This window comes from Procambarus clarkii, unplaced genomic scaffold (genome assembly GCF_040958095.1).
Source record: "Procambarus clarkii isolate CNS0578487 unplaced genomic scaffold, FALCON_Pclarkii_2.0 HiC_scaffold_1461, whole genome shotgun sequence".
Classification (NCBI taxonomy): Eukaryota; Metazoa; Arthropoda; class Malacostraca; order Decapoda; family Cambaridae; genus Procambarus; species Procambarus clarkii.
Window position 1 is genome coordinate 10,966 of NW_027190489.1, and position 25,222 is coordinate 36,187.

The 25,222-nt window shown below is 44.1% G+C and overlaps 3 non-coding genes across 3 annotated transcripts; all 3 read left to right on the forward strand.

Moving 5' to 3' along the window:
- Nucleotides 1-2,248: 2,248 nt before the first annotated feature.
- Nucleotides 2,249-2,367, forward strand: LOC138362212 (5S ribosomal RNA). The gene has a single exon (XR_011227492.1). It is a non-coding gene; the product is annotated as a 5S ribosomal RNA (ribosomal RNA).
- Nucleotides 2,368-10,523: 8,156 nt separating this feature from the next.
- On the forward strand, nucleotides 10,524-10,642 carry LOC138362213 (5S ribosomal RNA). Its single transcript, XR_011227493.1, has one exon. It is a non-coding gene; the product is annotated as a 5S ribosomal RNA (ribosomal RNA).
- An 8,091-nt stretch (nucleotides 10,643-18,733) lies between these two features.
- On the forward strand, nucleotides 18,734-18,852 carry LOC138362214 (5S ribosomal RNA). The gene has a single exon (XR_011227494.1). It is a non-coding gene; the product is annotated as a 5S ribosomal RNA (ribosomal RNA).
- Nucleotides 18,853-25,222: the final 6,370 nt, after the last annotated feature.

Here is a 25,222-nt window from a genome sequence, read left to right on the forward strand (position 1 = left end):
CAGAGCAGGATCATTGGTGGTGGGGGGGGGGGGGTGAGGGAGAGAGAGAGAGAGAGAGAGATCTTTCCCAACTCTTCCTTTTTACATGAGTGAGCTACCCGTTTTATTCATTTTATCCTTCTCAGAGCTGTTTTGATAGTATCCAAATGATGGTAAATGAAAAGGGAGGACACGAATATCTACCCAGAATTCAGGACTGGCAATCGATATGCATGTTTGAGTGCGAATCTTTTTCTCTCTCAACTTAGGTATACGTTTATGTCGTACCTAAAAGCGAGAACCACACTATTGGGACAAGTATGCAAGGCCCAATTTTCCTAACAAGCACAGTTAATTTTGTTATTTTCGAACATTTCTTTCCAAATTGGTTTATCCAATTAACAGTATTATATTAAGATCATGAATTGCTGGGTTAGGTTAGGTTAGGTTAGCTTAGCTTAGGTTAGGTTAGGTTAGCTTAGCTTAGCTTGGGTTAGCTTAGGTTAGGTTAGGTTAGCTTAGCTTGGGTTAGCATAGGTTAGGTTAGGTTTGATTACATTTCTATGTTAGATTTAACTCAAATTCAAAACAATTGCAGTCATTCGGCTTGTTAGTCAACTTGCCTCTAATAGGGGCAATTTGTCTAACAAGACTATTTAGTTTTGTGTGCATATATATATATATATATATATATATATATATATATATATATATATATATATATATATATATATATATATATATATATATATATATATATATATATATTATAGCTTCAAGACTCCGAACCAATATAGAAGCATCAAGAGGAAGTGCTTGTGTTATGGGCCAATAGGCCTTCTGCAGTTACTTCCATTCTTATGTTTTTATTCCCATTGGTTCGTGTTTTATCTTGTGTAAATGTCAATCACCTCACCCAAAACTTTGGTACCATATCACCTCACCCATGTATGTGTATATATATATATATATATATATATATATATATATATATATATATATATATATATATATATATATATATATATAATATACAGAGTAAATCTACCCCAAAAGTAATGATTTATTTGTCTACAAAACTAAACTCTTTTTGGAATCATATGAGGCCCCTCCACTGAGGGGGGAGGCCTGGATGTTTATTGTCATGTGTATTCATGCTGCTTGCATGTCGTCGTTTATTTTGCCTTTGTTGTTTTCTTGACAGCTTTCTTTGCCTTGGGTGGTTTGGGAGATTTTGAAGCTCTCTTTATTTTGGGCTTTTTGTTCCCAACAACAAGCTGCTGCTGCTGCTTCTTTTTCAAGGCTGTAGGTGGTTTGTTGCTTGTGGCGGCTTTCTTGGGAGTTACCACGGCCTTCTTTGCTGCTGTAGATGGTTTCTTGGTTGTGGTGGCTTTCTTGGGAGTTAGAACGGCCCTCTTCTCTGCTACGGCCAGCTTGAATGATCCACTAGCTCCACTTCCCTTGGTCTGAACAAGAATGCCGTCAGCCACTGCTTTCTTGAGAAATCTTCGGATGTAAATGGCGATCTTGGCAGCCTCGACTTTGTTGTTGGCAACAACGTACTTCTTGATTGCTTGTAGAGACGAGCCCTTACGGTCTTTGAGTGCTGCGACCGCGGCTAGAACCATTTGACTAGTTTTCGGGTGAGCAACCTGGACGCGAGGTTTCCTGGTGGTGGCCACCACAGCAGCAGCAGCCGCAGCCTTCTTGGTAGGCTTTGCTTCTACCATGATGATGATGAGATAACCAAGGTGATGAGAGACGCTCAGACAGTCACGGGGGAATGATGCTGCCGCCGCTTGAGCCGAACCTATTTATGTGCCGGCACGGTACAGAAGCTGCAACCTGGCAACTCGTCCACCAATCACGACGGTTGGTTTTACGGCTCCGAAACCTGGATCCCATATCTTCTCTAAAATAGAAGCATTTGTTCATGTTCTTTGTAAAAGTATCATAAAGCAGGACAGATGAGACAAATATCATAAAAACTGAAGAGCAGATGAGCACACACATGTATGTATTACAAAAGAAAATCCACAAATTCATTAGAAATTGGCAGGGTAGGCTGAGGAAGTAGGTAGATGTAAAATGTCTGTAAATGGCGAAAGAACATAAACCCAAGACTGAATAAACGATGTTAAATATCCATGCCAAGGAGACAAAAATATGTTAGGATACAATTACCATTAAGACACCACAAGAAGGTCCGTATCCTGCCGTGATGACTAAAAAGAGTTGGTTATTAGCCACAATGTGTAGGCAGTCTCATGCCAACGGCCATACCACGTTGAGAACACCGCTTCTCGTCCGATCAGCGAAGTTAAGCAACGTTGGGTTTGGTTAGTACTTGGATGGGTGACCGCCTGGGAACACCAAATGCTGTTGGCAATAATGTTTTTTGTTTTGTTTTGTTTTGTTTCGTTTGTTTTTGTTTGAATGGCTGGCTGGCTGGCTGGCTGGCTGGCTGGCTGGCTGGCTGGCTGGCTCCACGGGAAATTCACGGAGTTGTGTGGAATAAGGCCTGGTAAAATGAATTAATATGTATGTCATGTTTAAAACAAACTCGCTTAATATAGTGTGTGAGGCTTTATACAAAAACAAACAACCAAAACAAAACATGTTGTATATATATATATATATATATATATATATATATATATATATATATATATATATATATATATATATATATATATATATATATATATATATATATATATAGCTTAATCCGGGTTTGAACTCGCAACTCCAAGAATACGCATCACTTATATACACTTTACCACTGGACCACTGCAGGACACTTGATGCTGAGGTATCAATTTAATGACGTAAATGCCATTTCCACAAATAAATGATAATTTAAAAGTATTTGTATGTACAAATCTTTTCTGTTTAAAAGGCTACAATATCAGTTACTGATATAATTTGTGTTAATGTTTCTATACCCACAGGAAGGCATGTTTTTGCTTATATGTAAGGGGTACGGAGAAGGAATCCACAGACCATCATTCCCCTTCCCCCCCCCCCCCTCCCACCTACTACTACCACCACCACCACCACCACCACCACCACCACCACTACTCACCACTACTCACCACCAATCACCACCAATCACCACCACCACCAATCACCACCACCACACCTAACCGAAAACCCCCTAACACATCAACCCTCCCCCCAATCAACAGGCGAAATAATAACCCTCAAATGCCTGCCTGCCTGCCTGCCTGCCAGCCAGCCAATACTAACGGTCTTCTCAGAAAGAAAATCTCTTTGTATCTGTATTACTTGATGAAATGTATGATTCTAATAATGAAAATAAATTGTTATGTCGGTTGTATGAGCATAATGACCAATATGCACATGATATGAATGAATTAAATAGTGTAGTTTTAAGTAATTAGGTTGTAGACACATTAAGCGGATATGATATTTGACGCGTCCAGAACTGGTGATTTTTGGTTTAGTTTTAAATGCACCACCACCACCACCATTGCTTCCCCAGAGCCTAATTAAGGACCGGTAAAAGGAGTCAATATGTATGTCATCTATAAAACCAAAGAATGAATAAAAACACACACACACAAACCTACATAATAGTACTAGGAAGATTGTATGGCATAAAAAAAAAAAAAGTACTCCCATTGGGTCGTTTGAACTCGCGACTTCCAAAACACCAGCCACACACCTTACCACCCAGCCACCATAGAGTTGGTATAATTGTGCAACTTTAGTTATAAAACTAAAGTTCTTATTGTCTCAAATCTTATTGTCTGTTCTATGAAAAGGCATGATGTAAATTATGTATTTTTTGAATGATTGAATTGTAGGCACATTAAGCGGATTCGATATTTGATATATCCAGAAAAGGTGATTTCTGTTCAGTTTTAAAATGCATCACCGTTAACGCTAAAGGACTGGTAAAACGACTCGATGTTTGTCATTTTTAAAATAAACACTAAAACTAGGCCCTTAACATATATAATGTTTGAATATAAATTGAATGCATATAAATACAAAGTGGGAGTGGCTGGCTGGCTGGCTGGCTGGCTGGCTGGCTGGCTGGCTGGCTGGCTGGCTGGCTGGCTGGCTGGCTGCCTGCCTGCCTGCCTGGCTGGCTGGCTGGCTGGCTGGCTGGCTGGCTGCTGCTGCCTGCCTGCCTGCCTGCCTGCCTGCCTGCCTGCCTGCCTGCCTGCCAGCCTGCCTGCCTGCCTGCCTGCCTGCCTGCCTGCCTGCCTGGCTGGCTGGCTGGCTGGCTGGCTGGCTGCCCGCCCGCCCGCCCGCCTGCCCGCCCGCCTGCTTGCCTTGCCTTGCCTGTCCTGTCCTGTTATTGCCTTGCCTTGCCTTGCCTTGCCTTGCCTTGCCTTGCCTTGCCTTGCCTTGCCTTGCCTTGCCTTGCCTTGCCTTGCCCTGCCCTGCCTTGGCTGCAGCTGGCTGGCTGGCCGTAAATCAACTCTTAACAACACCACACCACACCACACCATCACTCATCACCCATCACCCACCACCGGCCCCAGTCTCCCAGCCTCTCTTATATACCCGAGCAGGCCCTTTAAATTATTTGAATTGTTGCACTTCGGCCAATGGCACGATCGCTGCTGCTCAAACATATTCTGGTTCACAAGTATTATAATATATATATTATATTATATATATATATATATATATATATATATATATATATATATATATATATATATATATATATATATATATATATATATATATTTATTCATGAAACACATTAAAACCTTGATCATTTATTCATTCATTACGTCTAGTGAAGAATTGCTTTTGTTCATTTGTATGATTAAAAATTGATAGAATATGAATTCCTCGCTTAAAGTAAAATATAAAATATATATTGGATTTATATGATTGGTTAATATTCCAAGTGATGCTGAATATCCCCTATAATTTTGTTTTGTTTGTTTGTTATGTACACATTCCAAATGAAATCAATATAAATGTTATTATTAATGTTTGAAAGTTGATTGTCTACTTGAATCTCTCTATTAAAGTGTGTGTGGCTCCGGATGGAGCCTGGTTATGGTATTTGTCGTGGTGGGTGGCAGAAGTGCTTACTTCTTCTCTGTCTTCTTTGGCAAAAGAACTGCCTGAATGTTTGGAAGAACACCTCCCTGTGCAATGGTTACGCCAGACAGAAGTTTGTTGAGTTCTTCGTCGTTGCGGATGGCCAACTGCAAGTGACGTGGGATGATACGGGTCTTCTTGTTGTCACGTGCGGCGTTACCGGCGAGCTCCAGAACTTCGGCAGCGAGGTATTCCATGACGGCTGCCAGGTAGACAGGAGCGCCAGCACCGACGCGTTCGGCGTAGTTGCCTTTACGCAGCAGACGGTGAATTCTGCCCACGGGGAACTGAAGTCCGGCCCTGCTGGAGCGAGACTTTGACTTGCCCTTCACTTTGCCTCCCTTGCCGCGTCCTGACATTGCTGCTGCTGTTGTGGGTTTGTGGTGTTTTATGCCGGCCCGCAGATCGAGCTTCGTGTTATATACCCCGCTCAGGATCAAGGGAGTCCGCCACTGACCAATCAGCGCGCTCCGCCACGCGACCCGCTCTGAGCTGAGTCGCGAGCGGGATATAAAAGGAAAGCTCGACTCGCGCAAAAGTTCATTATTGTATCGCAACGCCAGCCAGCACGAGCATCATCATGCCACCCAAGGCATCTGGAAAGGCTGCCAAGAAGGCCGGAAAGGCCCAGAAGGCCATTGCCAAGGGCGATAAGAAAAAGAAGCGCAGGAGGAAGGAGAGCTACAGCATCTACATCTACAAAGTGCTGAAGCAGGTCCACCCCGACACTGGTATCTCTTCCAAAGCCATGTCGATCATGAACTCGTTCGTGAACGACATCTTCGAGCGCATCGCCGCCGAGGCTTCTCGCCTGGCCCACTACAACAAGCGTTCCACCATTACCAGTCGGGAGATCCAGACGGCTGTAAGGCTCCTGTTGCCCGGAGAACTGGCCAAGCACGCCGTCTCTGAGGGCACTAAGGCCGTCACCAAGTACACCTCCTCCAAGTAAACGGCTTACTTACTGCCCTGTGGTGGTGGCTTGGCCTCAAACCAACAAACTCGGCTCCATTGGAGCCACACTTTAATTTCTAAAGAGATTGTGAGTGTTAGACACCAATACTATTATAACAAAAACCTCTGTCACTGAAAGCAAATAGCTATAAAATGAGAATATTTATGAAACTGTCTGTGTGTGTTTCTCTCTCTCAGTCTCTGTCTGTCTGTCTGTCTGTCTCTGTCTCTGTCTCTGCATGTCTCTCTCTCTCTCTCTCTCTCTCTCTCTCTCTCTCTCTCTCTCTCTCTCTCTCTCTCTCTCTCTCTCTCTCTCTCTCTCTCTCTCTCTCTCTCTCTCTCAACACACATATAAACACTCGGTATCTTTTTTCTAGAGATTAGAGATTCATTGTTATGTTCCACATTAGGATTACTATGCAGGCCACCCTCTTAAGGTTTGAAAATGTCAAGAAAACGGTTAATTTAAAATGTCATCTCCTAACTTAACAGATTAAGCCAGAGGACCAAAAACAGAATAAAACAGGACAGGACAGTATGTCACTTATACAAGCTGCTTTTATTTCTAGTACAGTATGACAATTTTTTTTTTTTTTTTTTTGGAGGGGGGGGGGGAGGATCCTTGGCAGTGCATAAGAATGAAAAGCGACGGCGTTTTGTTTGTAAGAGGACAGGTTGTACTACAAATGACTTGATTTATTGATATCACGTGTACAGTGTATGTATGCCACCTAAATTATTGTATTTATTTATTTATTATATGTATAGATGAAGGTTAATTCATATGACTGATGCTAGGAATGTCTGAAATCTCCTTAGAAGGATATTTTGGCCCTGAGAAGGGCCGAGTTTGGTGTATACTAGGGTGGTCGTTTTAGCTTATGCACGCTCTCCACGGATACGGCGAGCAAGCTGAATGTCCTTTGGCATGATGGTGACACGCTTGGCGTGGATGGCACAGAGGTTAGTGTCCTCGAAGAGACCGACCAGGTAAGCCTCGGATGCCTCCTGTAAAGCCATGACGGCAGACGACTGGAAGCGAAGATCGGTCTTGAAGTCCTGGGCAATCTCGCGCACCAGACGCTGGAAGGGAAGTTTCCTGATGAGCAACTCTGTGCTCTTCTGGTAACGACGGATCTCACGCAGGGCGACCGTTCCGGGCCTGTAACGGTGAGGCTTCTTCACGCCCCCTGTGGCAGGAGCAGATTTGCGTGCTGCCTTGGTGGCCAGCTGCTTACGAGGAGCCTTGCCTCCCGTGGACTTGCGAGCAGTCTGCTTGGTGCGAGCCATGGTGAACAACTGTGGTTTGTGATGGCCGGCGCCGAAAAATTTTTGCTTATATACGCCGTCTCGAGGCGCTTGCTCGAGCGCCATTGGCTGCTCGACTCGCCTACGTCACCCCGTTGCCCCTCCCCTCCTTCCTCTGGCTGCAGCCAACAGGCAGCTCACCTCAAACACTATTATCGCTGATTTTGCTCTATTTTTTGGATTTGTGCAAAAGTCATTTCACAGAGACGTGAAACAGACGAGTAGGCAACTGCAGTTTTGAAAGCGTTGTGAGAAAGCCGTGTTTCTGCTCGAGTACAAGCATAAAGTAAGGACAGGCAGGAGTTAGGAGTTGCCATGCTACAAGTACGTCCGCTTGACGGGATATAGTCTGGGGAAATCGTGCCGAAATTTTATTATTCACACAACTTCAACACCATGACTGGACGCGGCAAGGGAGGCAAGGGACTCGGAAAGGGTGGCGCCAAGCGTCATCGTAAGGTGCTACGTGACAACATCCAGGGCATCACCAAGCCCGCTATTCGTCGCTTAGCTCGTCGTGGCGGCGTGAAGCGTATTTCGGGTCTCATCTACGAAGAGACCCGTGGCGTCCTGAAGGTGTTCCTCGAGAACGTCATCCGTGATGCTGTAACCTACACGGAACACGCCAAGAGGAAGACCGTCACTGCCATGGACGTGGTGTACGCTCTGAAGCGCCAGGGTCGTACCCTCTACGGATTCGGCGGATAAGAGCTTGGCTAATCCATCGATTCCACCCACCACCACCTCAAAACGGGACCTAATTAGGTCCCTATACTTTTTTACTGAAGGGCTTAATAGACGATAACATAAATTGTTTTGATATCAGCTAGCACATTGGGTCTTATGAAATCTATTTTTTATCCTCGCATGCTTAAAGGGACTCTGATTGGGGAGGGAGGGGTGGGGGGGGGGGGAAGGTTTGTTCCGTTATATACTAGCAGAGCAGGATCATTGGTGGTGGTGGGGGGGGGGGGGGTGAGGGAGAGAGAGAGAGAGAGAGAGATCTTTCCCAACTCTTCCTTTTTACATGAGTGAGCTACCCGTTTTATTCATTTTATCCTTCTCAGAGCTGTTTTGATAGTATCCAAATGATGGTAAATGAAAAGGGAGGACACGAATATCTACCCAGAATTCAGGACTGGCAATCGATATGCATGTTTGAGTGCGAATCTTTTTCTCTCTCAACTTAGGTATACGTTTATGTCGTACCTAAAAGCGAGAACCACACTATTGGGACAAGTATGCAAGGCCCAATTTTCCTAACAAGCACAGTTAATTTTGTTATTTTCGAACATTTCTTTCCAAATTGGTTTATCCAATTAACAGTATTATATTAAGATCATGAATTGCTGGGTTAGGTTAGGTTAGGTTAGCTTAGCTTAGGTTAGGTTAGGTTAGCTTAGCTTAGCTTGGGTTAGCTTAGGTTAGGTTAGGTTAGCTTAGCTTGGGTTAGCATAGGTTAGGTTAGGTTTGATTACATTTCTATGTTAGATTTAACTCAAATTCAAAACAATTGCAGTCATTCGGCTTGTTAGTCAACTTGCCTCTAATAGGGGCAATTTGTCTAACAAGACTATTTAGTTTTGTGTGCATATATATATATATATATATATATATATATATATATATATATATATATATATATATATATATATATATATATATATATATATATATATATATATATATATTATAGCTTCAAGACTCCGAACCAATATAGAAGCATCAAGAGGAAGTGCTTGTGTTATGGGCCAATAGGCCTTCTGCAGTTACTTCCATTCTTATGTTTTTATTCCCATTGGTTCGTGTTTTATCTTGTGTAAATGTCAATCACCTCACCCAAAACTTTGGTACCATATCACCTCACCCATGTATGTGTATATATATATATATATATATATATATATATATATATATATATATATATATATATATATATATATATATAATATACAGAGTAAATCTACCCCAAAAGTAATGATTTATTTGTCTACAAAACTAAACTCTTTTTGGAATCATATGAGGCCCCTCCACTGAGGGGGGAGGCCTGGATGTTTATTGTCATGTGTATTCATGCTGCTTGCATGTCGTCGTTTATTTTGCCTTTGTTGTTTTCTTGACAGCTTTCTTTGCCTTGGGTGGTTTGGGAGATTTTGAAGCTCTCTTTATTTTGGGCTTTTTGTTCCCAACAACAAGCTGCTGCTGCTGCTTCTTTTTCAAGGCTGTAGGTGGTTTGTTGCTTGTGGCGGCTTTCTTGGGAGTTACCACGGCCTTCTTTGCTGCTGTAGATGGTTTCTTGGTTGTGGTGGCTTTCTTGGGAGTTAGAACGGCCCTCTTCTCTGCTACGGCCAGCTTGAATGATCCACTAGCTCCACTTCCCTTGGTCTGAACAAGAATGCCGTCAGCCACTGCTTTCTTGAGAAATCTTCGGATGTAAATGGCGATCTTGGCAGCCTCGACTTTGTTGTTGGCAACAACGTACTTCTTGATTGCTTGTAGAGACGAGCCCTTACGGTCTTTGAGTGCTGCGACCGCGGCTAGAACCATTTGACTAGTTTTCGGGTGAGCAACCTGGACGCGAGGTTTCCTGGTGGTGGCCACCACAGCAGCAGCAGCCGCAGCCTTCTTGGTAGGCTTTGCTTCTACCATGATGATGATGAGATAACCAAGGTGATGAGAGACGCTCAGACAGTCACGGGGGAATGATGCTGCCGCCGCTTGAGCCGAACCTATTTATGTGCCGGCACGGTACAGAAGCTGCAACCTGGCAACTCGTCCACCAATCACGACGGTTGGTTTTACGGCTCCGAAACCTGGATCCCATATCTTCTCTAAAATAGAAGCATTTGTTCATGTTCTTTGTAAAAGTATCATAAAGCAGGACAGATGAGACAAATATCATAAAAACTGAAGAGCAGATGAGCACACACATGTATGTATTACAAAAGAAAATCCACAAATTCATTAGAAATTGGCAGGGTAGGCTGAGGAAGTAGGTAGATGTAAAATGTCTGTAAATGGCGAAAGAACATAAACCCAAGACTGAATAAACGATGTTAAATATCCATGCCAAGGAGACAAAAATATGTTAGGATACAATTACCATTAAGACACCACAAGAAGGTCCGTATCCTGCCGTGATGACTAAAAAGAGTTGGTTATTAGCCACAATGTGTAGGCAGTCTCATGCCAACGGCCATACCACGTTGAGAACACCGCTTCTCGTCCGATCAGCGAAGTTAAGCAACGTTGGGTTTGGTTAGTACTTGGATGGGTGACCGCCTGGGAACACCAAATGCTGTTGGCAATAATGTTTTTTGTTTTGTTTTGTTTTGTTTCGTTTGTTTTTGTTTGAATGGCTGGCTGGCTGGCTGGCTGGCTGGCTGGCTGGCTGGCTGGCTGGCTCCACGGGAAATTCACGGAGTTGTGTGGAATAAGGCCTGGTAAAATGAATTAATATGTATGTCATGTTTAAAACAAACTCGCTTAATATAGTGTGTGAGGCTTTATACAAAAACAAACAACCAAAACAAAACATGTTGATATATATATATATATATATATATATATATATATATATATATATATATATATATATATATATATATATATAGCTTAATCCGGGTTTGAACTCGCAACTCCAAGAATACGCATCACTTATATACACTTTACCACTGGACCACTGCAGGACACTTGATGCTGAGGTATCAATTTAATGACGTAAATGCCATTTCCACAAATAAATGATAATTTAAAAGTATTTGTATGTACAAATCTTTTCTGTTTAAAAGGCTACAATATCAGTTACTGATATAATTTGTGTTAATGTTTCTATACCCACAGGAAGGCATGTTTTTGCTTATATGTAAGGGGTACGGAGAAGGAATCCACAGACCATCATTCCCCTTCCCCCCCCCCCCCCCTCCCACCTACTACTACCACCACCACCACCACCACCACCACCACCACTACTCACCACTACTCACCACCAATCACCACCAATCACCACCACCACCAATCACCACCACCACACCTAACCGAAAACCCCCTAACACATCAACCCTCCCCCCAATCAACAGGCGAAATAATAACCCTCAAATGCCTGCCTGCCTGCCTGCCAGCCAGCCAATACTAACGGTCTTCTCAGAAAGAAAATCTCTTTGTATCTGTATTACTTGATGAAATGTATGATTCTAATAATGAAAATAAATTGTTATGTCGGTTGTATGAGCATAATGACCAATATGCACATGATATGAATGAATTAAATAGTGTAGTTTTAAGTAATTAGGTTGTAGACACATTAAGCGGATATGATATTTGACGCGTCCAGAACTGGTGATTTTTGGTTTAGTTTTAAATGCACCACCACCACCACCATTGCTTCCCCAGAGCCTAATTAAGGACCGGTAAAAGGAGTCAATATGTATGTCATCTATAAAACCAAAGAATGAATAAAAACACACACACACAAACCTACATAATAGTACTAGGAAGATTGTATGGCATAAAAAAAAAAAAAGTACTCCCATTGGGTCGTTTGAACTCGCGACTTCCAAAACACCAGCCACACACCTTACCACCCAGCCACCATAGAGTTGGTATAATTGTGCAACTTTAGTTATAAAACTAAAGTTCTTATTGTCTCAAATCTTATTGTCTGTTCTATGAAAAGGCATGATGTAAATTATGTATTTTTTGAATGATTGAATTGTAGGCACATTAAGCGGATTCGATATTTGATATATCCAGAAAAGGTGATTTCTGTTCAGTTTTAAAATGCATCACCGTTAACGCTAAAGGACTGGTAAAACGACTCGATGTTTGTCATTTTTAAAATAAACACTAAAACTAGGCCCTTAACATATATAATGTTTGAATATAAATTGAATGCATATAAATACAAAGTGGGAGTGGCTGGCTGGCTGGCTGGCTGGCTGGCTGGCTGGCTGGCTGGCTGGCTGGCTGGCTGGCTGGCTGCCTGCCTGCCTGCCTGGCTGGCTGGCTGGCTGGCTGGCGCTGGCTGGCTGCCTGCCTGCCTGCCTGCCTGCCTGCCTGCCTGCCTGCCAGCCTGCCTGCCTGCCTGCCTGCCTGCCTGCCTGCCTGCCTGGCTGGCTGGCTGGCTGGCTGGCTGGCTGCCCGCCCGCCCGCCCGCCTGCCCGCCCGCCTGCTTGCCTTGCCTTGCCTGTCCTGTCCTGTTATTATTGCCTTGCCTGCCTTGCCTTGCCTTGCCTTGCCTTGCCTTGCCTTGCCTTGCCTTGCCTTGCCCTTGCCTTGCCCTGCCCTGCCTTGGCTGCAGCTGGCTGGCTGGCCGTAAATCAACTCTTAACAACACCACACCACACCACACCATCACTCATCACCCATCACCCACCACCGGCCCCAGTCTCCCAGCCTCTCTTATATACCCGAGCAGGCCCTTTAAATTATTTGAATTGTTGCACTTCGGCCAATGGCACGATCGCTGCTGCTCAAACATATTCTGGTTCACAAGTATTATAATATATTATATTATATTATATATATATATATATATATATATATATATATATATATATATATATATATATATATATATATATATATATATTTATTCATGAAACACATTAAAACCTTGATCATTTATTCATTCATTACGTCTAGTGAAGAATTGCTTTTGTTCATTTGTATGATTAAAAATTGATAGAATATGAATTCCTCGCTTAAAGTAAAATATAAAATATATTGGATTTATATGATTGGTTAATATTCCAAGTGATGCTGAATATCCCCTATAATTTTGTTTTGTTTGTTTGTTATGTACACATTCCAAATGAAATCAATATAAATGTTATTATTAATGTTTGAAAGTTGATTGTCTACTTGAATCTCTCTATTAAAGTGTGTGTGGCTCCGGATGGAGCCTGGTTATGGTATTTGTCGTGGTGGGTGGCAGAAGTGCTTACTTCTTCTCTGTCTTCTTTGGCAAAAGAACTGCCTGAATGTTTGGAAGAACACCTCCCTGTGCAATGGTTACGCCAGACAGAAGTTTGTTGAGTTCTTCGTCGTTGCGGATGGCCAACTGCAAGTGACGTGGGATGATACGGGTCTTCTTGTTGTCACGTGCGGCGTTACCGGCGAGCTCCAGAACTTCGGCAGCGAGGTATTCCATGACGGCTGCCAGGTAGACAGGAGCGCCAGCACCGACGCGTTCGGCGTAGTTGCCTTTACGCAGCAGACGGTGAATTCTGCCCACGGGGAACTGAAGTCCGGCCCTGCTGGAGCGAGACTTTGACTTGCCCTTCACTTTGCCTCCCTTGCCGCGTCCTGACATTGCTGCTGCTGTTGTGGGTTTGTGGTGTTTTATGCCGGCCCGCAGATCGAGCTTCGTGTTATATACCCCGCTCAGGATCAAGGGAGTCCGCCACTGACCAATCAGCGCGCTCCGCCACGCGACCCGCTCTGAGCTGAGTCGCGAGCGGGATATAAAAGGAAAGCTCGACTCGCGCAAAAGTTCATTATTGTATCGCAACGCCAGCCAGCACGAGCATCATCATGCCACCCAAGGCATCTGGAAAGGCTGCCAAGAAGGCCGGAAAGGCCCAGAAGGCCATTGCCAAGGGCGATAAGAAAAAGAAGCGCAGGAGGAAGGAGAGCTACAGCATCTACATCTACAAAGTGCTGAAGCAGGTCCACCCCGACACTGGTATCTCTTCCAAAGCCATGTCGATCATGAACTCGTTCGTGAACGACATCTTCGAGCGCATCGCCGCCGAGGCTTCTCGCCTGGCCCACTACAACAAGCGTTCCACCATTACCAGTCGGGAGATCCAGACGGCTGTAAGGCTCCTGTTGCCCGGAGAACTGGCCAAGCACGCCGTCTCTGAGGGCACTAAGGCCGTCACCAAGTACACCTCCTCCAAGTAAACGGCTTACTTACTGCCCTGTGGTGGTGGCTTGGCCTCAAACCAACAAACTCGGCTCCATTGGAGCCACACTTTAATTTCTAAAGAGATTGTGAGTGTTAGACACCAATACTATTATAACAAAAACCTCTGTCACTGAAAGCAAATAGCTATAAAATGAGAATATTTATGAAACTGTCTGTGTGTGTTTCTCTCTCTCAGTCTCTGTCTGTCTGTCTGTCTGTCTCTGTCTCTGTCTCTGCATGTCTCTCTCTCTCTCTCTCTCTCTCTCTCTCTCTCTCTCTCTCTCTCTCTCTCTCTCTCTCTCTCTCTCTCTCTCTCTCTCTCTCTCTCTCTCTCTCTCTCTCTCTCAACACACATATAAACACTCGGTATCTTTTTTCTAGAGATTAGAGATTCATTGTTATGTTCCACATTAGGATTACTATGCAGGCCACCCTCTTAAGGTTTGAAAATGTCAAGAAAACGGTTAATTTAAAATGTCATCTCCTAACTTAACAGATTAAGCCAGAGGACCAAAAACAGAATAAAACAGGACAGGACAGTATGTCACTTATACAAGCTGCTTTTATTTCTAGTACAGTATGACAATTTTTTTTTTTTTTTTTTTGGAGGGGGGGGGGGAGGATCCTTGGCAGTGCATAAGAATGAAAAGCGACGGCGTTTTGTTTGTAAGAGGACAGGTTGTACTACAAATGACTTGATTTATTGATATCACGTGTACAGTGTATGTATGCCACCTAAATTATTGTATTTATTTATTTATTATATGTATAGATGAAGGTTAATTCATATGACTGATGCTAGGAATGTCTGAAATCTCCTTAGAAGGATATTTTGGCCCTGAGAAGGGCCGAGTTTGGTGTATACTAGGGTGGTCGTTTTAGCTTATGCACGCTCTCCACGGATACGGCGAGCAAGCTGAATGTCCTTTGGCATGATGGTGACACGCTTGGCGTGGATGGCACAGAGGTTAGTGTCCTCGAAGAGACCGACCAGGTAAGCCTCGGATGCCTCCTGTAAAGCCATGACGGCAGACGACTGGAAGCGAAGATCGGTCTTGAAGTCCTGGGCAATCTCGCGCACCAGACGCTGGAAGGGAAGTTTCCTGATGAGCAACTCTGTGCTCTTCTGGTAACGACGGATCTCACGCAGGGCGACCGTTCCGGGCCTGTAACGGTGAGGCTTCTTCACGCCCCCTGTGGCAGGAGCAGATTTGCGTGCTGCCTTGGTGGCCAGCTGCTTACGAGGAGCCTTGCCTCCCGTGGACTTGCGAGCAGTCTGCTTGGTGCGAGCCATGGTGAACAACTGTGGTTTGTGATGGCCGGCGCCGAAAAATTTTTGCTTATATACGCCGTCTCGAGGCGCTTGCTCGAGCGCCATTGGCTGCTCGACTCGCCTACGTCACCCCGTTGCCCCTCCCCTCCTTCCTCTGGCTGCAGCCAACAGGCAGCTCACCTCAAACACTATTATCGCTGATTTTGCTCTATTTTTTGGATTTGTGCAAAAGTCATTTCACAGAGACGTGAAACAGACGAGTAGGCAACTGCAGTTTTGAAAGCGTTGTGAGAAAGCCGTGTTTCTGCTCGAGTACAAGCATAAAGTAAGGACAGGCAGGAGTTAGGAGTTGCCATGCTACAAGTACGTCCGCTTGACGGGATATAGTCTGGGGAAATCGTGCCGAAATTTTATTATTCACACAACTTCAACACCATGACTGGACGCGGCAAGGGAGGCAAGGGACTCGGAAAGGGTGGCGCCAAGCGTCATCGTAAGGTGCTACGTGACAACATCCAGGGCATCACCAAGCCCGCTATTCGTCGCTTAGCTCGTCGTGGCGGCGTGAAGCGTATTTCGGGTCTCATCTACGAAGAGACCCGTGGCGTCCTGAAGGTGTTCCTCGAGAACGTCATCCGTGATGCTGTAACCTACACGGAACACGCCAAGAGGAAGACCGTCACTGCCATGGACGTGGTGTACGCTCTGAAGCGCCAGGGTCGTACCCTCTACGGATTCGGCGGATAAGAGCTTGGCTAATCCATCGATTCCACCCACCACCACCTCAAAACGGGACCTAATTAGGTCCCTATACTTTTTTACTGAAGGGCTTAATAGACGATAACATAAATTGTTTTGATATCAGCTAGCACATTGGGTCTTATGAAATCTATTTTTTATCCTCGCATGCTTAAAGGGACTCTGATTGGGGAGGGAGGGGTGGGGGGGGGGGGGGAAGGTTTGTTCCGTTATATACTAGCAGAGCAGGATCATTGGTGGTGGGGGGGGGGGGGGGTGAGGGAGAGAGAGAGAGAGAGAGAGAGATCTTTCCCAACTCTTCCTTTTTACATGAGTGAGCTACCCGTTTTATTCATTTTATCCTTCTCAGAGCTGTTTTGATAGTATCCAAATGATGGTAAATGAAAAGGGAGGACACGAATATCTACCCAGAATTCAGGACTGGCAATCGATATGCATGTTTGAGTGCGAATCTTTTTCTCTCTCAACTTAGGTATACGTTTATGTCGTACCTAAAAGCGAGAACCACACTATTGGGACAAGTATGCAAGGCCCAATTTTCCTAACAAGCACAGTTAATTTTGTTATTTTCGAACATTTCTTTCCAAATTGGTTTATCCAATTAACAGTATTATATTAAGATCATGAATTGCTGGGTTAGGTTAGGTTAGGTTAGCTTAGCTTAGGTTAGGTTAGGTTAGCTTAGCTTAGCTTGGGTTAGCTTAGGTTAGGTTAGGTTAGCTTAGCTTGGGTTAGCATAGGTTAGGTTAGGTTTGATTACATTTCTATGTTAGATTTAACTCAAATTCAAAACAATTGCAGTCATTCGGCTTGTTAGTCAACTTGCCTCTAATAGGGGCAATTTGTCTAACAAGACTATTTAGTTTTGTGTGCATATATATATATATATATATATATATATATATATATATATATATATAATATATATATATATATATATATATATATATATATATATATATATATATATATATTATAGCTTCAAGACTCCGAACCAATATAGAAGCATCAAGAGGAAGTGCTTGTGTTATGGGCCAATAGGCCTTCTGCAGTTACTTCCATTCTTATGTTTTTATTCCCATTGGTTCGTGTTTTATCTTGTGTAAATGTCAATCACCTCACCCAAAACTTTGGTACCATATCACCTCACCCATGTATGTATATATATATATATATATATATATATATATATATATATATATATATATATATATATATATATATATATATATATAATATACAGAGTAAATCTACCCCAAAAGTAATGATTTATTTGTCTACAAAACTAAACTCTTTTTGGAATCATATGAGGCCCCTCCACTGAGGGGGGAGGCCTGGATGTTTATTGTCATGTGTATTCATGCTGCTTGCATGTCGTCGTTTATTTTGCCTTTGTTGTTTTCTTGACAGCTTTCTTTGCCTTGGGTGGTTTGGGAGATTTTGAAGCTCTCTTTATTTGGGCTTTTTGTTCCCAACAACAAGCTGTGCTGCTGCTTCTTTTTCAAGGCTGTAGGTGGTTTGTTGCTTGTGGCGGCTTTCTTGGGAGTTACCACGGCCTTCGCTGCTGTAGATGGTTTCTTGGTTGTGGTGGCTTTCGAGTTAGAACGGCCCTCTTCTACGGCCAGCTTGAATGATCACTAGCTCCACCCTTGGTCTGAACAAGAATGCCGTCAGCCACTGCTTCTTGAGAAATCTTCGGATGTAAATGGGCGATCTTGCAGCCTCGACTTTGTTGTTGGCAACAACGTACTTCTTGATTGCTTGTAGAGACGAGCCCTTACGGTCTTTGAGTGCTGCGACCGCGGCTAGAACCATTTGACTAGTTTTCGGGTGAGCAACCTGGACGCGAGGTTTCCTGGTGGTGGCCACCACAGCAGCAGCAGCCGCAGCCTTCTTGGTAGGCTTTGCTTCTACCATGATGATGATGAGATAACCAAGGTGATGAGAGACGCTCAGACAGTCACGGGGGAATGATGCTGCCGCCGCTTGAGCCGAACCTATTTATGTGCCGGCACGGTACAGAAGCTGCAACCTGGCAACTCGTCCACCAATCACGACGGTTGGTTTTACGGCTCCGAAACCTGGATCCCATATCTTCTCTAAAATAGAAGCATTTGTTCATGTTCTTTGTAAAAGTATCATAAAGCAGGACAGATGAGACAAATATCATAAAAACTGAAGAGCAGATGAGCACACACATGTATGTATTACAAAAGAAAATCCACAAATTCATTAGAAATTGGCAGGGTAGGCTGAGGAAGTAGGTAGATGTAAAATGTCTGTAAATGGCGAAAGAACATAAACCCAAGACTGAATAAACGATGTTAAATATCCATGCCAAGGAGACAAAAATATGTTAGGATACAATTACCATTAAGACACCACAAGAAGGTCCGTATCCTGCCGTGATGACTAAAAAGAGTTGGTTATTAGCCACAATGTGTAGGCAGTCTCATGCCAACGGCCATACCACGTTGAGAACACCGCTTCTCGTCCGATCAGCGAAGTTAAGCAACGTTGGGTTTGGTTAGTACTTGGATGGGTGACCGCCTGGGAACACCAAATGCTGTTGGCAATAATGTTTTTTGTTTTGTTTTGTTTTGTTTCGTTTGTTTTTGTTTGAATGGCTGGCTGGCTGGCTGGCTGGCTGGCTGGCTGGCTGGCTGGCTGGCTCCACGGGAAATTCACGGAGTTGTGTGGAATAAGGCCTGGTAAAATGAATTAATATGTATGTCATGTTTAAAACAAACTCGCTTAATATAGTGTGTGAGGCTTTATACAAAAACAAACAACCAAAACAAAACATGTTGTATATTATATATATATATATATATATATATATATATATATTATATATATATATATATATATATATATATATATATATATATATATATATATATATATAGCTTAATCCGGGTTTGAACTCGCAACTCCAAGAATACGCATCACTTATATACACTTTACCACTGGACCACTGCAGGACACTTGATGCTGAGGTATCAATTTAATGACGTAAATGCCATTTCCACAAATAAATGATAATTTAAAAGTATTTGTATGTACAAATCTTTTCTGTTTAAAAGGCTACAATATCAGTTACTGATATAATTTGTGTTAATGTTTCTATACCCACAGGAAGGCATGTTTTTGCTTATATGTAAGGGGTACGGAGAAGGAATCCACAGACCATCATTCCCCTTCCCCCCCCCCCCCCCCCACCTACTACTACCACCACACCACCACCACCACCACCACCACCACTACTCACCACTACTCACCACCAATCACCACCAATCACCACCACCACCAATCACCACCACCACACCTAACCGAAAACCCCCTAACACATCAACCCTCCCCCCAATCAACAGGCGAAATAATAACCCTCAAATGCCTGCCTGCCTGCCTGCCTGCCTGCCAGCCAGCCAATACTAACGGTCTTCTCAGAAAGAAAATCTCTTTGTATCTGTATTACTTGATGAAATGTATGATTCTAATAATGAAAATAAATTGTTATGTCGGTTGTATGAGCATAATGACCAATATGCACATGATATGAATGAATTAAATAGTGTAGTTTTAAGTAATTAGGTTGTAGACACATTAAGCGGATATGATATTTGACGCGTCCAGAACTGGTGATTTTTGGTTTAGTTTTAAATGCACCACCACCACCACCATTGCTTCCCCAGAGCCTAATTAAGGACCGGTAAAAGGAGTCAATATGTATGTCATCTATAAAACCAAAGAATGAATAAAAACACACACACACAAACCTACATAATAGTACTAGGAAGATTGTATGGCATAAAAAAAAAAAAGTACTCCCATTGGGTCGTTTGAACTCGCGACTTCCAAAACACCAGCCACACACCTTACCACCCAGCCACCATAGAGTTGGTATAATTGTGCAACTTTAGTTATAAAACTAAAGTTCTTATTGTCTCAAATCTTATTGTCTGTTCTATGAAAAGGCATGATGTAAATTATGTATTTTTTGAATGATTGAATTGTAGGCACATTAAGCGGATTCGATATTTGATATATCCAGAAAAGGTGATTTCTGTTCAGTTTTAAAATGCATCACCGTTAACGCTAAAGGACTGGTAAAACGACTCGATGTTTGTCATTTTTAAAATAAACACTAAAACTAGGCCCTTAACATATATAATGTTTGAATATAAATTGAATGCATATAAATACAAAGTGGGAGTGGCTGGCTGGCTGGCTGGCTGGCTGGCTGGCTGGCTGGCTGGCTGGCTGGCTGGCTGGCTGCCTGCCTGCCTGCCTGGCTGGCTGGCTGGCTGGCTGGCTGGCTGGCTGCTGCCTGCCTGCCTGCCTGCCTGCCTGCCTGCCTGCCTGCCTGCCTGCCAGCCTGCCTGCCTGCCTGCCTGCCTGCCTGCCTGCCTGCCTGGCTGGCTGGCTGGCTGGCTGGCTGGCTGCCCGCCCGCCCGCCCGCCTGCCCGCCCGCCTGCTTGCCTTGCCTTGCCTGTCCTGTCCTGTTATTGCCTTGCCTTGCCTTGCCTTGCCTTGCCTTGCCTTGCCTTGCCTTGCCTTGCCTTGCCTTGCCTTGCCTTGCCCTGCCCTGCCTTGGCTGCAGCTGGCTGGCTGGCCGTAAATCAACTCTTAACAACACCACACCACACCACACCATCACTCATCACCCATCACCCACCACCGGCCCCAGTCTCCCAGCCTCTCTTATATACCCGAGCAGGCCCTTTAAATTATTTGAATTGTTGCACTTCGGCCAATGGCACGATCGCTGCTGCTCAAACATATTCTGGTTCACACAAGTATTATAATATATTATATTATATTATATATAATAATATATATATATATATATATATATATATATATATATATTATATATATATATATATATTTATTCATGAAACACATTAAAACCTTGATCATTTATTCATTCATTACGTCTAGTGAAGAATTGCTTTTGTTCATTTGTATGATTAAAAATTGATAGAATATGAATTCCTCGCTTAAAGTAAAATATAAAATATATATTGGATTTATATGATTGGTTAATATTCCAAGTGATGCTGAATATCCCCTATAATTTTGTTTTGTTTGTTTGTTATGTACACATTCCAAATGAAATCAATATAAATGTTATTATTAATGTTTGAAAGTTGATTGTCTACTTGAATCTCTCTATTAAAGTGTGTGTGGCTCCGGATGGAGCCTGGTTATGGTATTTGTCGTGGTGGGTGGCAGAAGTGCTTACTTCTTCTCTGTCTTCTTTGGCAAAAGAACTGCCTGAATGTTTGGAAGAACACCTCCCTGTGCAATGGTTACGCCAGACAGAAGTTTGTTGAGTTCTTCGTCGTTGCGGATGGCCAACTGCAAGTGACGTGGGATGATACGGGTCTTCTTGTTGTCACGTGCGGCGTTACCGGCGAGCTCCAGAACTTCGGCAGCGAGGTATTCCATGACGGCTGCCAGGTAGACAGGAGCGCCAGCACCGACGCGTTCGGCGTAGTTGCCTTTACGCAGCAGACGGTGAATTCTGCCCACGGGGAACTGAAGTCCGGCCCTGCTGGAGCGAGACTTTGACTTGCCCTTCACTTTGCCTCCCTTGCCGCGTCCTGACATTGCTGCTGCTGTTGTGGGTTTGTGGTGTTTTATGCCGGCCCGCAGATCGAGCTTCGTGTTATATACCCCGCTCAGGATCAAGGGAGTCCGCCACTGACCAATCAGCGCGCTCCGCCACGCGACCCGCTCTGAGCTGAGTCGCGAGCGGGATATAAAAGGAAAGCTCGACTCGCGCAAAAGTTCATTATTGTATCGCAACGCCAGCCAGCACGAGCATCATCATGCCACCCAAGGCATCTGGAAAGGCTGCCAAGAAGGCCGGAAAGGCCCAGAAGGCCATTGCCAAGGGCGATAAGAAAAAGAAGCGCAGGAGGAAGGAGAGCTACAGCATCTACATCTACAAAGTGCTGAAGCAGGTCCACCCCGACACTGGTATCTCTTCCAAAGCCATGTCGATCATGAACTCGTTCGTGAACGACATCTTCGAGCGCATCGCCGCCGAGGCTTCTCGCCTGGCCCACTACAACAAGCGTTCCACCATTACCAGTCGGGAGATCCAGACGGCTGTAAGGCTCCTGTTGCCCGGAGAACTGGCCAAGCACGCCGTCTCTGAGGGCACTAAGGCCGTCACCAAGTACACCTCCTCCAAGTAAACGGCTTACTTACTGCCCTGTGGTGGTGGCTTGGCCTCAAACCAACAAACTCGGCTCCATTGGAGCCACACTTTAATTTCTAAAGAGATTGTGAGTGTTAGACACCAATACTATTATAACAAAAAACCTCTGTCACTGAAAGCAAATAGCTATAAAATGAGAATATTTATGAAACTGTCTGTGTGTGTTTCTCTCTCTCAGTCTCTGTCTGTCTGTCTGTCTCTGTCTCTGTCTCTGCATGTCTCTCTCTCTCTCTCTCTCTCTCTCTCTCTCTCTCTCTCTATCTCTCTCTCTCTCTCTCTCTATCTCTCTCTCTCTCTCTCTCTCTCTCTCTCTCTCTCTCTCTCAACACACATATAAACACTCGGTATCTTTTTCTAGAGATTAGAGATTCATTGTTATGTTCCACATTAGGATTACTATGCAGGCCACCCTCTTAAGGTTTGAAAATGTCAAGAAAACGGTTAATTTAAAATGTCATCTCCTAACTTAACAGATTAAGCCAGAGGACCAAAAAACAGAATAAAACAGGACAGGACAGTATGTCACTTATACAAGCTGCTTTTATTTCTAGTACAGTATGACAATTTTTTTTTTTTTTTTTTGGAGGGGGGGGGGGGGGGGGGGAGGATCCTTGGCAGTGCATAAGAATGAAAAGCGACGGCGTTTTGTTTGTAAGAGGACAGGTTGTACTACAAATGACTTGATTTATTGATATCACGTGTACAGTGTATGTATGACACCTAAATTATTGTATTTATTTATTTATTATATGTATAGATGAAGGTTAATTCATATGACTGATGCTAGGAATGTCTGAAATCTCCTTAGAAGGATATTTTGGCCCTGAGAAGGGCCGAGTTTGGTGTATACTAGGGTGGTCGTTTTAGCTTATGCACGCTCTCCACGGATACGGCGAGCAAGCTGAATGTCCTTTGGCATGATGGTGACACGCTTGGCGTGGATGGCACAGAGGTTAGTGTCCTCGAAGAGACCGACCAGGTAAGCCTCGGATGCCTCCTGTAAAGCCATGACGGCAGACGACTGGAAGCGAAGATCGGTCTTGAAGTCCTGGGCAATCTCGCGCACCAGACGCTGGAAGGGAAGTTTCCTGATGAGCAACTCTGTGCTCTTCTGGTAACGACGGATCTCACGCAGGGCGACCGTTCCGGGCCTGTAACGGTGAGGCTTCTTCACGCCCCCTGTGGCAGGAGCAGACTTGCGTGCTGCCTTGGTGGCCAGCTGCTTACGAGGAGCCTTGCCTCCCGTGGACTTGCGAGCAGTCTGCTTGGTGCGAGCCATGGTGAACAACTGTGGTTTGTGATGGCCGGCGCCGAAAAATTTTGCTTATATACGCCGTCTCGAGGCGCTTGCTCGAGCGCCATTGGCTGCTCGACTCGCCTACGTCACCCCGTTGCCCCTCCCCTCCTTCCTCTGGCTGCAGCCAACAGGCAGCTCACCTCAAACCTATTATCGCTGATTTTGCTCTATTTTTTGGATTTGTGCAAAAGTCATTTCACAGAGACGTGAAACAGACGAGTAGGCAACTGCAGTTTTGAAAGCGTTGTGAGAAAGCCGTGTTTCTGCTCGAGTACAAGCATAAAGTAAGGACAGGCAGGAGTTAGGAGTTGCCATGCTACAAGTACGTCCGCTTGACGGGATGATAGTCTGGGGAAATCGTGCCGAAATTTTATTATTCACACAACTTCAACACCATGACTGGACGCGGCAAGGGAGGCAAGGGACTCGGAAAGGGTGGCGCCAAGCGTCATCGTAAGGTGCTACGTGACAACATCCAGGGCATCACCAAGCCCGCTATTCGTCGCTTAGCTCGTCGTGGCGGCGTGAAGCGTATTTCGGGTCTCATCTACGAAGAGACCCGTGGCGTCCTGAAGGTGTTCCTCGAGAACGTCATCCGTGATGCTGTAACCTACACGGAACACGCCAAGAGGAAGACCGTCACTGCCATGGACGTGGTGTACGCTCTGAAGCGCCAGGGTCGTACCCTCTACGGATTCGGCGGATAAGAGCTTGGCTAATCCATCGATTCCACCCACCACCACCTCAAAACGGGACCTAATTAGGTCCCTATACTTTTTTACTGAAGGGCTTAATAGACGATAACATAAATTGTTTTGATATCAGCTAGCACATTGGGTCTTATGAAATCTATTTTTTATCCTCGCATGCTTAAAGGGACTCTGATTGGGGAGGGAGGGGTGGGGGGGGGGGGGAAGGTTTGTTCCGTTATATACTAGCAGAGCAGGATCATTGGTGGTGGGGGGGGGGGGGGTGAGGGAGAGAGAGAGAGAGAGAGAGATCTTTCCCAACTCTTCCTTTTTACATGAGTGAGCTACCCGTTTTATTCATTTTATCCTTCTCAGAGCTGTTTTGATAGTATCCAAATGATGGTAAATGAAAAGGGAGGACACGAATATCTACCCAGAATTCAGGACTGGCAATCGATATGCATGTTTGAGTGCGAATCTTTTTCTCTCTCAACTTAGGTATACGTTTATGTCGTACCTAAAAGCGAGAACCACACTATTGGGACAAGTATGCAAGGCCCAATTTTCCTAACAAGCACAGTTAATTTTGTTATTTTCGAACATTTCTTTCCAAATTGGTTTATCCAATTAACAGTATTATATTAAGATCATGAATTGCTGGGTTAGGTTAGGTTAGGTTAGCTTAGCTTAGGTTAGGTTAGGTTAGCTTAGCTTAGCTTGGGTTAGC